This window comes from Callospermophilus lateralis, chromosome 15, assembly GCF_048772815.1.
Source record: "Callospermophilus lateralis isolate mCalLat2 chromosome 15, mCalLat2.hap1, whole genome shotgun sequence".
Taxonomy (NCBI): Eukaryota; Metazoa; Chordata; class Mammalia; order Rodentia; family Sciuridae; genus Callospermophilus; species Callospermophilus lateralis.
The window spans coordinates 66,278,646-66,292,500 of record NC_135319.1 but is presented as its reverse complement, the minus strand read 5'-3'; the positions used below and the strand labels follow the sequence as shown (position 1 = coordinate 66,292,500).

Here is a 13,855-nt window from a genome sequence, read left to right as displayed (position 1 = left end):
GACCTTTAATAGTCACTAGTCCTCAAAAACAAGCTGGAGAGTATAACCTAGAAAATATTTTTTTGTAAATGAAAGTATCATTTTGTTCAAGTTATTCAGTGTGATAGGCACTTTTCTGAGGACAGCCAGAATGGACACTTGGTTTTCAGGAATTGCCTGGTTAAAGTTGATTTTCTTTTGCAAGAAATCTCATCTGTAGATGAGCTTTGGTCTGGATTCTTCCTGTTGAGTCCTGTGAGGGTGACAGGGTCATTCTGGCACACTTGGTTCCAGTGAGTGAAGCATTTTGTAGGTGACATGGACTCTCCTTATCTGTCAAACAAAGAGATGAGGCGGGGATTGGCCGTGCTGCAGGGAACGTCGCTGCCTTGGTTTTCCGTCAAACACTGTCAGACACTGTAACTTGAAGAAATAAAAGGGGAGCTGGAGAAGGACAGTTTCTAATGAGCTGTCGAACGTGGTGGGGGCTCCACCGTTGGCTGGAAGCCTCCCGCTGCCAGCCTGCCTCAGCCTTGACTGTTCCAATGCTATTAAGATAAAATCCTTGAGTTTCTCTCAGAGAAGAAGAAGTGGCCTGGGGCTGAGAGGCACAGACTCCTAAGTAATTTCTCTTATTATATACTTCCAGTGCTTAATCACCATTTCACAGAGGAAGAGCCATCACAGCAGACTCCAAAATTTTGCCCTAGACAGGACGCAGATCCCTGGCACTACAGCTTCATTAGTGCCTTTTCCTGGTTTGCCTAAGTCAAGGAGACCTGACTCAGCCAGACTGAGTGGTAGGTGGCCTTCTGTTCCCAGCGATGTTTAAGACTGAACCGAGGGAGACTTTACAAAGTACTAATGCAGAGATCCTTCTAGAAGTGGTCTGCTTGCATAGGTGAGTTATCTTGGGAACTAGAGAGGTTGGCGGAATTGATGCCAAGTATAAAGTTGCATGGGGGCGGGGAGACCTAGAAACCAGAGCACCCGCTTCCAGTGATCCCTGGTGGAGAAGCTGACAGGTTAATAACAACAGCCACGAGTGCCCTGCAGCTTTTGTTTAGAATAGATACAATAGATTTGTTTTATTTTTGTCAGCCTACCATGCTTTTCACTATAAAATTATGCATTTAAGATTATAATAATTAGTTTAAATAGTTGATTATTTAGGATTACAGATGGTATGACAGGCAAATGGTCCTGGAAACTTCCTTTGATGAGTTTCCCTATAGCTCATGAATATGTTCTTGTAGAATATTTAGAAGTTTATACAGCAAAATGTTCCTTTCCCTCCTATTCCTTTTCCCAGAGGTAACTAGTGTCAACAGTTTGGTGGCCATCCTTCAGTGATCTTTCTAAACATTTACATACTTATGTATGTATACAAATATAAACATACACACACTTTTTTTCCATAAATGAGATCATATATCATGTATTGTTATGTAACTGTGCTTTGTTTTGTTATGCTTCATAGTAAATATCTCAGAGATATTCCATGGCAGTATTTACAGGACTGCTTCACTCATTTTAACTCAGCACAGAATTGCATTGTATGGATGTGTCCTGGTTGTGAAATCACTCACTCATTGGTAGACAGTAAAAACATTCTCATTATGTTTGCTATCACAGTGTTGCAATGAGACTTCAGGATATACATCTTTGTAAACATACTTTGGAAGGATAGATTTTTAGAGCTAGAATTGCAGAGGCGATGGCAAAACTCAAGCCATTTTTTAGTTCATTACCATCTCTACATTTGTTTATTGCATGATGTGTCTAACTCGGCTCATCTCCCGATTGATCTCTATCAATGGATCTCAACCCTGGCAGTATGTTAGATTCACCTGAGGAACTTTCAAAATTACATATGCCCAAGCGGCACCCAAGCCATTGAATCAGAATATTTAGGAGTGGAAATAGCTCAGGTTTTTAGATGTTCAGAAAAAATTTCTAAAAATTTTAATATGCAGCAAGGATTGAGAATCATTGTCCTGAACATTAAATAAAACAGAACTCTAGAGCATTTCCAGATTTTAGTATAATTAATTATTGTGGAAAAAGAATCAGTTAATAGTTACTGGTTAATCGTTATTTGCTTACTCTGAAAATAGCTTGAGTAAATAAAATTGTGCAGGTGAAATTAAATGTGATGTTTAATAACTGCATAGCATTTCATCTTTTGAAAAAACTGTCCTTTTTATGCCCCTCCCTTTAAAAAAAAAATCTCAGATCATCTTCAAAGCTGTAAGGAAGGTGGACCAGGAATGACCTTGACCAGAAAGCTGATTGAGGATTTACTGTGTCTCAGAAAAATCTGAGGAGCTTCTTAAAATTCAGATTTTGATTTAGTAGGTCTGGGGAGGGACTTGAGATTTTTGCATTTCTAACGAGCCCATAGGTGGCATTATGCTGTTGGACTGTGATTAGTAAGCACCTAGATAAGAGGTAGTGAATTCAGTACAATGGAGATCCAAATTCCATAGGAAAAAAACTAGGTGTCATTGAAATGATAAACACTCTGTGTTTGAAATGATAAATACTTTGAGGAGCAAAAAAAGAAGATAATAAAGGGTAGGGAAGAAAGAGGCACTTCCTCTACATCAGCTACATGGGGATGCCCTTCATCCTCCAGACCCATGTCCTAAACTGGGGCACCTCCTAAAGGGCATGAACAGCATTGCAAGGCTGCTGACATTATACCCTCTCTATATAAACCTAGAGCTTCCCCAGGATTGTTTCTTGCTTTTGATTATAACCTTCCATTCTTGGGGGCCCCGATGGGAGCCCTTGGACCCCTTAAATTCATCCCACTGTCTTCTCTGCCTCAGCAACAATCTGGTTTCACCCTGGGGAACCAGTTTCCCACCCTGAACTTGACCTGTTTCTGCCCATCACCCCCTCCATTGGTACAGTGGTCTCCCAGAGAAGATTTTGTGGCCCAGCTTGGCTCCCATGTCATCACACACCGAGGAAATGCTGTCCTTTGTTGATGTCCACTTACCATCAATGGCAGGCTGTCCTCTTTGGGCAGTGGCAGTCACCAGATTTCCCTTCAAAATTGTATCATTTTTATCCATGTAGGGGTTCTTGTCCTACATGGATAAAAATAATACAAATAAATGTTTCCGGTTTCCTCTTTTGTTAATATTTGTATCTTTCTTTAACTTAGCAAATAACTTTGTTACACAGAGTATATCTCTTATTCTCTTCACATTTCTTAACTAGATAAAAATACCTATGTCTTACTAAATGCAAATTTAGATTTTTTTTAAAGTGAAGTTTTGCACTTTTGGAACAAAGAGTTACAAGCAATTATAGAGTAAAACAAAATAAGTTAAAGATATTATTTTTAATGGGCCAATTTCTCTTGAAAACATTGGCTGTCAAAATGGATTTCAGAAATTTAGAATTAACGCTTCTAATGAGAAGGGTCTAAGAGGTGTGGCTAGGGTAGAAATTAGAACTGCAATCCTATCCCTGCTGGAGGGAACATTCTAAGGGGAAAAGAACTGGCCTCAACTAGATTAATTCCTTGTAAAAAATGCTGCCCTAGACCTTAGTTATGAAGATTTGTAGCATGTAGCATGGCTGTATCTTAGTGATTTCATTTGTGCAATGTTCTTCTTATCTTATTCCCTATTAGATTATAGAATATGTTACTGTGTTATTCTTAGCACCTAGCATTCTTAGCACATGGTGATTGGTCAATAAATATTAATGGAATTAATGACTAAATCATAAAGATAAAGAAGCGCTGGTATTAATTTATGAGATGAAGTTAAACTAAGGTTAAAACTAAAATTGAACAAAAACCAAACAAAAAGCAACATAAGCTCTCAAGAATCTTTAAAGCTTAGGAACAGAAGAAAGAGACCTGATCGGAACAACTGGAGAATCATTGCTCTAGTTATATGGAAGATTAATACACACACACACACATACACACACACACACACACACACACACACACACACCACCTTACCTCTTTAAGCAAGTTTGTCATGTAATTCTCCATATGCCTTCACTCCTCTTCCATTTACAGAACAAGATGTTTCTCTGTTCCAAACATGGTTTCCATGACTGTTGTCATGGAAATTAACATGATATCATAAGAACATCATATGTATGTCATGGAAATTAATGTGACCTCATAGGAACAGGACCTCCGCATTATTTTTAAGCACAATTAGTAACTTGATGATTTACTCTAAAGTTTTTTTTTTTTTTTTGTAAATATGTTGTATCTGAAAAGGAGATTATGGGAATGATTGTCAAGCACAATTTGATATAAAATATTCTGAGTTCTCTGGGACAAAAGCAAAATATAAATTCATAAAACATTACCATCTCATTCGTTCTATATTTATTTTAATTTTTTTTTCTGGTACTGAGAATAGAACCCAGGGGTGCTTTTCCATTGAGCTACATCCATCCCGTTTTATTTTTCAGTTTGAGATAAGAGTCTGGCCAAGTAGCTGAGGCTGGCCTTCCTCAACCTCCTAGTAGCTGGAATTACGGGTGTGTACCACCAATCCCTGAACTCTTCATTTCTTTCATTCAATAAATTCTTGTCACATGGGAGGTACAGTGAAGAAGAGACTCTGGTGTCCGACCACCTGTGCTCCTATCCCTTTATTGAGTGTGTCACCTTAGCAAACTGCTTAACTGATTTTTGCCTCAGTTGCCTCATCTGTTAAATGAAATCACATGACTGCTGACTTTAGTTGTTACATAATTTGAATGAATTAGTGTTTGCAAAGCACTTAAAACAGTACCTGGAAGGTAGTAAGCACTGTATAAAAGGTGTTAAAATAAAGCCCAGTAATATTCAAGGCAGGTATTAAACACTAATAGTTTCCCAGAAAAATAGTGGACAGGTATCATTTGAACACTTGCTACATATTAAGCCTAATCATAGGCAGTTTTGCATCAACTCTGATATAGATGTCATCCTTATTAATTTCTGCAGTCAATATTTACTGAGTACTCGGTGTCAGGAGATATTTGAGGTCCTTGGAATTCATATTTTTAAAAATCACTATTTTACTAACAAGTGATTTTCAATAGATCCCTAAATTTCCAGATCAGCTCTTAACTGTAGCATTATTCGTATCAAAAACACCTTCTTATAACTTCTGAAGTTTTAAATTGCTACATGTACAGTGCTTTGAAAAACTAAGTTTTCCTTCCTTCTATTTATTGCTGTGAGCAGATATCTTAATTTTGTATTCTTGTGAAGTTTCTTTCAAATCTGTTTATTTTTAATAAAAACTTGATTTTTAGTTTATAAAAAGAATAGTTGTCTATTATTTTTCTATTAAAGCGATTCCACAATGCATAACTATATACCTATATATCTTTGTAAACTTGTACAAATTTCTTTAGGATGGATTCTTAGGGTAGAAATTCCTTGTTTAAATGGCATATGCATTTTGACTGATATTGTCAAAATGCACTCTAAGAAAAGGCTTTACCAATTGTCATTCTTCCCAAAAATGTGTATCAGTATTCTTTTCCTTAAATACAATTTTTATCAATATTTAAAATATTTGCCAGTCTGGTGGGAAAATTGATACATTGGTATGATTTCAATTTAATAATGAGGATGATTTTGAGCACATTTATTGCCCAGTTGTATTTATGATTGATTCATTTATATCCTTAATTCGTTTTTCTAACAATACAATGATGCTACTATATAACAGATGTGACTGATAAGAATGTTGAAAGTACTTTCCCAAATTATTGTTATTTGCAAATTTTTATTTATGATGTCTATCATAAAATACAAAGTCAATTCTTTTTCTTTATGGTTTCTGAGATTGAGTCATGATTAGAAAAGTCTATTCTAACTTAATACCATGTCTAAAAAAATCTCCATTACTTTCTGTATTTTGTTTGTAAGTTAAAGTATTTAAATCTTCTGTCCATCTAGAGTTTATTCTTGTGCTTGTTGCAAAGGACAAGCCAGTTTTTTAAAAATCTCAAATGAATTTGACATAATTCATAGTTATACTATTAGAAGAAGGCCTGTGTTGAAAAGGGACATTGTTTCTAAAAACACTTATTGAAAGTTAAATATGGTCATGCCATACTCAAAAAAATTCCAAAAACACATATATCTATAGCCAGTGCATCTTTTTTTGAGGCAAGGGAAGTTTCTCTCTGCAATCCAGTCCTCATACACACTAGCTAAATAAAAATACTGCTTTGATAGCAGTAATGATTTTTAAAAATCCATTGTTTTCAGTAATTAACAGAAGTCAGATATTATGAAAATCAAATGATTGGCAAGCAAGTTTATATTTCAAACCTAATGGTTTCCTTCTCATAAATGTTTAATTGTATGCTAGACATAAATAGTCCATGAAAGCATTTTATAGTGGCACCTCCTTTCCTGAGATCCCAAGAGTACTCTCTTCTCTGTAGTCTGGAGGTGGGCAGAACCTCTATGAAGGGAGAAGGAATTAAAAGAGTGAAAGTGTTTTGATGACCTAGCTCCACATATCCCCTGCTACCCAGTAAAAGTCCTATATTCTTTTCTTGTTTTGTTCCATCAGTGAAACTCTTTGGAAAGCAGGGACTAGTGATGTGGAAGGCAGTGGTCCAGTTACTGAAGAGTTAATTCTGGATGAAAAAGTTCTAGAGATCTGATACACAACAATGTGCATATGATTAACACTCCTATACTGTATACTTAAAGTGGGTACGATGGTAAATATGTGTTTTTTACTACAATTTTTAAAAAAAGTTAAATATGCATTATAGTGCTTTTTTGTTGTTGTTTGTTTTGTACTGGGGATTGAACCCAGGGGCACTTAAACACTGAGCCACATCGCCATCCTTTTTTTTTTTTTTTTTTTTTTTTTTTTTACTTTTGAGGTAGGGTCTAGCTAAGTTGCTCAGAGCCTTGCTAAGTTGCTGAGGTTGGCCTTGAGCTTGTGATACTCCTACCTCGGCCTCCAAGTTTCTGGGATTACAGGTGTGCACCATCATGCTGGGCTGCACTGTTGTCTGTTTTTAAATCAGTCCACAAATTTTTGAGTTCTATTATGTATCTTGTTACTGGATACCAAGAAATGTAGCTGATGATTTTAGGTCTTAAGAAACTAGCAATTAAGTTGAAAGAAAAGTTAAGTACACACAACAAGTAACTGACAACCGCAGGCAACATAATGATACCAAACAAGGGGGAATTTAGGAGTAGACAGGACTCTCTTTGGGCTATAATGATAGAAATATCTGTTAGTTATTTAAATGGCCTTTGAAGCATTTTAATATGCATTTTCTAAAGGGATCCTTTTAATACATTTAGGAGATATTATCTTTGTTTAACAGAGTAGCAAACAAAGGCTCAGAGATAGTCATTTATTCAAGTTTACACAGTAGAACCGGGAACTAGTCTCATTGTTTTTCAGCTCTTATTCCTGGTGATATTTGTTTAAATTGGCATTGAAGTTTTGCTGCCAGAAACATTTTCAGGGCTAGTATAGAACCCAAATGCACTGGGAATATTTCGTTATATATTTGCTACAATTAGAATAATTTATTCTTCTCTATCTTCCTGCCTTAGAGCATGGAGTGACTTTTAGTACAAAAATCACAAATTATTTTTTTTCTCCAATCACACTGTTATAGAGTGAGGACTAGCATAAAAGTATTCAATTCCACTGCTTTACACGTAGCCCTTTTGTTGTTAGATGTTCCTTACTCATAATGTCTGACATCATTTTTCAAAATCATAACATATGTGCTATTTTTGAGATAGTTCTGATCTGACCCAGGTATGTCAGAAAGGAACACATGGATCAGAATAAAGATAGTAGGAATTCAGAAGCAGTCATTGGGGCTAAGCCCACATGCCTTACACACATTTAAAAAAACCACATCCTGATACTTCATAGGTTGACTTCTATCCAGAAAGTACAGGAACATTAGGTGTGTTCACACAATAACCCTATCTGATTACCCAGGGTCAAGCTTCTGTTTACCTTTGTAGAAACCATATCCAGAGCTAGCGGGACAACTAAAACCTGTGCTTTTCACCAATTACCTTTTCTACCACTTCAAGGCAATATAAGCTCTGAAATTATTTCTACAATATCACCCAAACAATAAGAAAAAGCCTCTGTTCCTCCTCACTCCCAACCCTACCCCCAAAGTGTGTCCGGTTGAAGCTAACACACAGATACAGCTGTCAGGGGCTTAGCATTTTGAAAAAGATGGACAGTGCTGCCCTCTACTGCTGGATGTTAAAAGTGTTAGAAATAAATCCCGCTGGTTTGGGGCAAGATTGACACTATGCTATATTGTTCTAAACCATTTTTCACATGTTTTAAAGACAGTGTGATCTTGGCAAACACATTGAATTTGCTTCTTTCCTTAGTTCTTCATTTTTATTAATCTTGTACCAAATCCAGGGATTTCAGGACAGCCCTTCCCCTGCAAAGGACATCAAAACTTAGGGGGATAAAGCTTAAGACTTTGCTTTAGCACCAAGACACTATCTGTGATAGATGGTTTAAGGAGCAGGGTAAGGAGGGGAAGATATTTTCTGACTTTAAGATCCATAGTCTTCCCATTCTTTTGTGAATTGGAGTGTATTCATTTACTTTTTGCTCAGGTAATCCATTTCTTTCTTTTTTTTTTAATATTTATTTTTTAGTTGGACACAATATCTTTGTTTATTTATTTTTATGTGGTGCTGAGAATCAAACCCAGGGCCTCACATGTGCTAGGTGAGCTCTCTACCGCTGAGCCATAACCCCAGCCCTCCATTCTTTCTTTGTGTTTTTTGTTTGTTTTTATTTTTGAGTAGAGATGACAGCTACTCTGCTGTTCTGAGTGTAGTGGAATTGTGTTTCAAAAACACTTTTTCTCCCCCACTGGAAAACAACTTTTATTAAGATCCTGCTAACTGTACAACCTGTCCCTGACATTAAGCATCTTTCTTCCTTCTCAATCCTGTCTTTTTAAAGTGGTCCCATGAACACTTTTTTCCGCCTCCATTGTCTAGAATTGGCCATGGCCAAACTTGGAATTGGTGACCATGAACTTAAGGTTGATCTTCTTTAGCTTTGTGCCTTATCAGCAAGGACATGGAGAAGGTGAGCAACTGCTTCTTGGATCCCACCACACAGACTTTCAGGATGACAAAGTCATCGGGTCACTTCACCATTGTGGATAAAACCACCCAGAGGGTTGACGCTCTTTTCAGACAGGTATTGTCAGTGGAGGCATTGTTCTTGATCAGTTTGCTGTCCTTGATAAGGTAGCCTTGATCATTCTTGTAGATCTTGTTGATCTCAGTGTGGTGATGGTTGCCTTCTGTCCAACCTTTGCCATAGAGAAGGCCATATGGGCAGGGTGTCATGCTCCAATAAGGCAATCTTGCACAACCTTCAGTGGGTCTTATGGGGCAGTTTCTTGATGTGCCAGCGACTGGTGACTCCTTTGTAGCGTTTGCCTTTGGTCACCCCAGTGACTGATTATCTTATCCTGCCCAAGCACCTGGTTCATGGGGACATGCTGCTCCAGCCTCTCCTGAAATCAGTCAAGTTTATGGGCCACAATATCCCTTAATCACCTGGATCTCCATCAGGTGGGCCTTCTGGCATATAGTAAGCAGGTGCATCTGAGGGTGGGCAATAATGCAGATGATCTGGCAGTACTTCAAGCTGCTAAAGTCCTTCTTTAGCTGCTTCTTGTCCCTGTCATCCTGCCATTTCTTGCAGAATTTGGTGAAGGCCTTCTTCTTAGGTCTATGCCAGTTCTTATATAAGCGATCGTGTGCACTAATGTACTCTGCAAAGATGGGTCTTGAAGGTCCTGAGGCCTCCAGAGGTTTCCAAAGAACACACAGTTCCTACAATTGCCCCACATGGCATCTCCACAGTGGTCACAGCCTTTACAGCTTCCTTCTTGTTCACTTTGGATCCTGGCATACAATGTGAGTCATGCCAACCTTCTCTGCTTTCTTTTTCATTTAAAAAATATTTTGGAGTGCATGCCTGCAGGAGGCCAAACCAGATAGATTTCAAAGAGCGTTAGCCTATTACCCCACAGTTAGGCAGTAAATGTAATATCTGTGACAATAATCGTAGTTTCTACAACTATGTGTATATCCCCCTGTCTACAAATACATGTGTATTACACACACACACACACACACATGTATATACATATAAACAGGTGTATTTTATATATATATATATATGCATATATACATGTGTATTACATATATATACATATATATATATATATTACATATATATATACATACATATATTACAATTTACAGGTAGGAATACCAAAACTGACATATAAGTAATTTACTCAGAGTTTCAAAACTAGCAAGAAGCAAAGTTACAATTTTATTTCAGGCCCAACCCTATGTGGCTTATCATTCATTTAAAAAAATAAATAAGTATCAAAGCCAAGTGCTTGGAAACAATATCCATGATGATGATGAGGATAAGAAGGAAGAGAAGGAGGAGGAGAAGTGGGAAGCTCAAATACTTATTGAAGTTTTATTAAGTATCGGATACAATTTAAAGAGTTTTACATGAAATCATTTAATTATATGAATTCATTTAATCTTCATGACAAAACCATGGTGTAGAATTATTATCCTCATGTTATAGATGAGGAAACTGAGGCATACAGAAGAAATTCAGTTCCAGAGGCCATACTTTTAACCATTATGCTATACTGTTTCTAAAGTAAAGTACAAAAACTCTACAGCACAACACTTTCTAAATGATGCCCTGGAAATTAATTGCAATCGTCACTTAGGTGAAACCATCACAAGTTCTGAGTCCTGTTGATATCTGTTAAAAATCTCAGCACCTCCCCCTACCACCCATCCTTAGGAAATGTGAACCCAGAAACGCTTTACCACTGATTTAAATCCCGGTTCTTTTTATTTTGAGACAAGGTCTCACTAAGTTGTTGAGGCTGGCCTTTAATCTTGTGATCCTCCTGCCTCAGGCTCCCCAGTAGCTGGGAATTTATAGACACACATCACCATGCCCAGCTCAGTAGCTTTAAATAAAGTTATGCATAGGTGGGTTCCCAATTCAAGAACTAACCTTAGACTTCGTCCATTCCAGGACTCAGATATGCCTTTCTATGAGGCAGGAAGCAAGAATCCTCATTTGGTCCAGTCCATGTGTGTAGGTCGGGAAAGGGGTCATACATAAGGGAGGGAGGTAGAGAATCAAGGAGATAGGATTTCATCGGAACTCACCCAGGATATAAGCTAGTTAATTTTGGCATAGAGGTTGATCAGCAAACAGGTTCATCATCAAGAGAATCCTTATTAAGTGGGAGAAAAATAACCCCTGAGTGGGGCTCTTACCGCCCACTATTTAGCCACACTATGACTCTTCTTTTCTTTCCTTTTGATACCGGGGATTGAATCCAGGGGCACTTAACCACTGAGTTACATCCTAGCTCTTTTGTTATATCTTATATAGAGATGGGGTCTCATTGAGTTGCTTAGAGCCTTGCTAAGATGCTAAGGCTGGCTTTGAACTTGGCATCCTACTACCTTAGCCTCCTGAGCCAGTGGGATTAGAGGCATGTATCACCACACCTGGCCACATTATAACGCTTGAGTGGATTTCTTTCTTTTTTAAAAAAAATTTATATGTATTTTTAGTTATTGATGGGCCTTTATTTATTTATTTATATGCAGTGCTGAGAATTGGACCCAGTGCCTCACACATGCTAGGCAAGCACTCTACCACTGAGCCACAAATCCAGCCCCTTGAACAGATCTTTTATAGTATTTTTCCCCCAGAACTGAACTTGAACCCAGGACATCACACATGCAAGACAAGCATTCTACCGCTGAGCTACAACCCAGCCCCCCCCCTTTTTTTAGAAATTGACAGTCATTTATCAATTATATTACAAAGTTTGTTGGGAAAGACCTATTTTTCTCCAGAATTAAAATAATTCAGTAAAGAAAAGTGTTTTGTCCATAAGATTAATGTAAAAAGAAAATTCTACAAAAATGGAAAAATAATTATTTTTATTTTTAGACAGGGTCTCACTAAATCACCAAGGCTGACCTCCAATTTTTGATCCTCCTGCTTCAGCTTCCTGAGTAGCTGGGATTAGAGACATGGACCACCATACTCAGCCATAGCTTTATTTTTTAAAAGAAATATTTGTTCAGCCTACAACTCAGTTTCCAAATAATACCCTACCCTTAGTGACAGCATAGGCCCAAATATAACCATCCCCAAAGCATTATGTACTTGAGTGCAAAAAGAGTAAACTCCTCCCTCCCCTTACTTGTTCCTAAGTTTAGTAGACCTCCTGGGTATTCCTAGGGGCAAGACTGAGTAAAATAAGCTGGTGTGAATTTGCTTAGAGGACCAGGCAGTGCCCACTGCTGTCCTGCCTCTTATGTTCTGGAACAGCCCTGAAGGTTTCAGATTTCCAAGAGTGTATATCTAAGGAAATTCATTACAGATACAGCTGTTGCTATGTGGGCTCTTAGTTCCTGTTTTCCAGTTCTTGTGAGAAGAGGGAAACAAGTCAGAAGGAATATAGTAGGCAGAATGCTTGAACAGATCGTTTTAAGGAAGTCAGGAATCAATGAGAATGCCAGCCCCTTTCTCTTCTGACCCTTAACTGCCCATTCCCTAGCCACTTTACCAGGCTGCCTACCTGATTGTGTGGTATTAGACTCTGTGAGTCTTTTGTTTCAGCAAGGAGGCAGTGTTGAGTCAATTCTAAGTGTTAAATTTAGCCATGACCTAGAAGGCATTTTGTTTATTTTAAGATTGGTATTTTACTTAAGGGGGCAGTCTACAGGGCTCAAGACAGAACAGTACTAAACTTAATTTCTAAAATCCTTTCATTCCTGAGGAAAAGAGTTGGAGACTTGGATCCCATATGATATATAGGATTCTCTCCTTGTCCCTACCCATCCTCAGTTACTGTCCTTTCTAAAATTCAGAGTGGATATTATGGGGACATGAAAAAAAAAAAAAAAAAAAAAAAAACTTCATATGACACTTTGTCCTTATCAGCATTGGCTTGATTATGGAGTTGATTACTCTGTCAATAAGTTTTATTTAGTCTTAGCACAACTGATAGTATTTAGGCAAGCTCGGCTTGTTTTTCTTGCTGGGAATGACGCAGAGAGTGACCAGGATATTGTTGGCCAATACTGTGAAGATCATACTTATAAATCAAATTCTGGGAGGGCAAGGTTGTGGAACACCCCTCTCAGCAGTTGCCCTCTGCCTCTGCCTTTGGAGGCACCAAAAGTTCATTGTCATTTGACCTTCAGTGCTACCTTGCAATCTGTGGAGGAAACTGTTATTAATGAAACACTGAGGGCAGTTACCTTTAGAACCAGAGGCAAAGTTTCCAAAAGAGAAGTAGATGATATAAAAGGTCAGCAGGTGTTACACTAAGTACTTTGGCTTATATTTTGAATGGAAAATTCATTTTAAGATTTGTCATATTATCTGATGATTAGAGTCTATAACATTGTTTTCTTCAGAGACAACAAGAGAACTAACTCCAGCATTTGTTGTTAGTAAGTATAAGAAACGGAGGGGGACTTATACAGGTTAAATCCCTGGCCAAAAAGCATCTACATGGGGTGAGGCAGATGTGCAATAACAATAGTTAACATTTGTAGGGTGCTTATTATATGCAACTAAACACTTAATGTGTATTAACTCACATAATTCCCACAACAACCCTGAGGAAAATATTATTATTTCCACTTCACACAGCTGGAACAAAGAGGTTAAATAACTTGCCTAAACTTGCTTGAGTTAGTAAGAGATAACTAGAATGCAAACTCAGGCAGTCTGGCTCTGGAGCCAGGTTCCTCACCATA

General features: G+C 37.7%; 1 pseudogene; it reads right to left on the bottom strand.

The window, feature by feature from the left end:
• Positions 1-8,789: 8,789 nt before the first annotated feature.
• On the bottom strand, positions 8,790-9,929 carry LOC143381076 (large ribosomal subunit protein uL3 pseudogene; annotated as a pseudogene).
• Between the last annotated feature and the right edge of the window lie 3,926 nt (positions 9,930-13,855).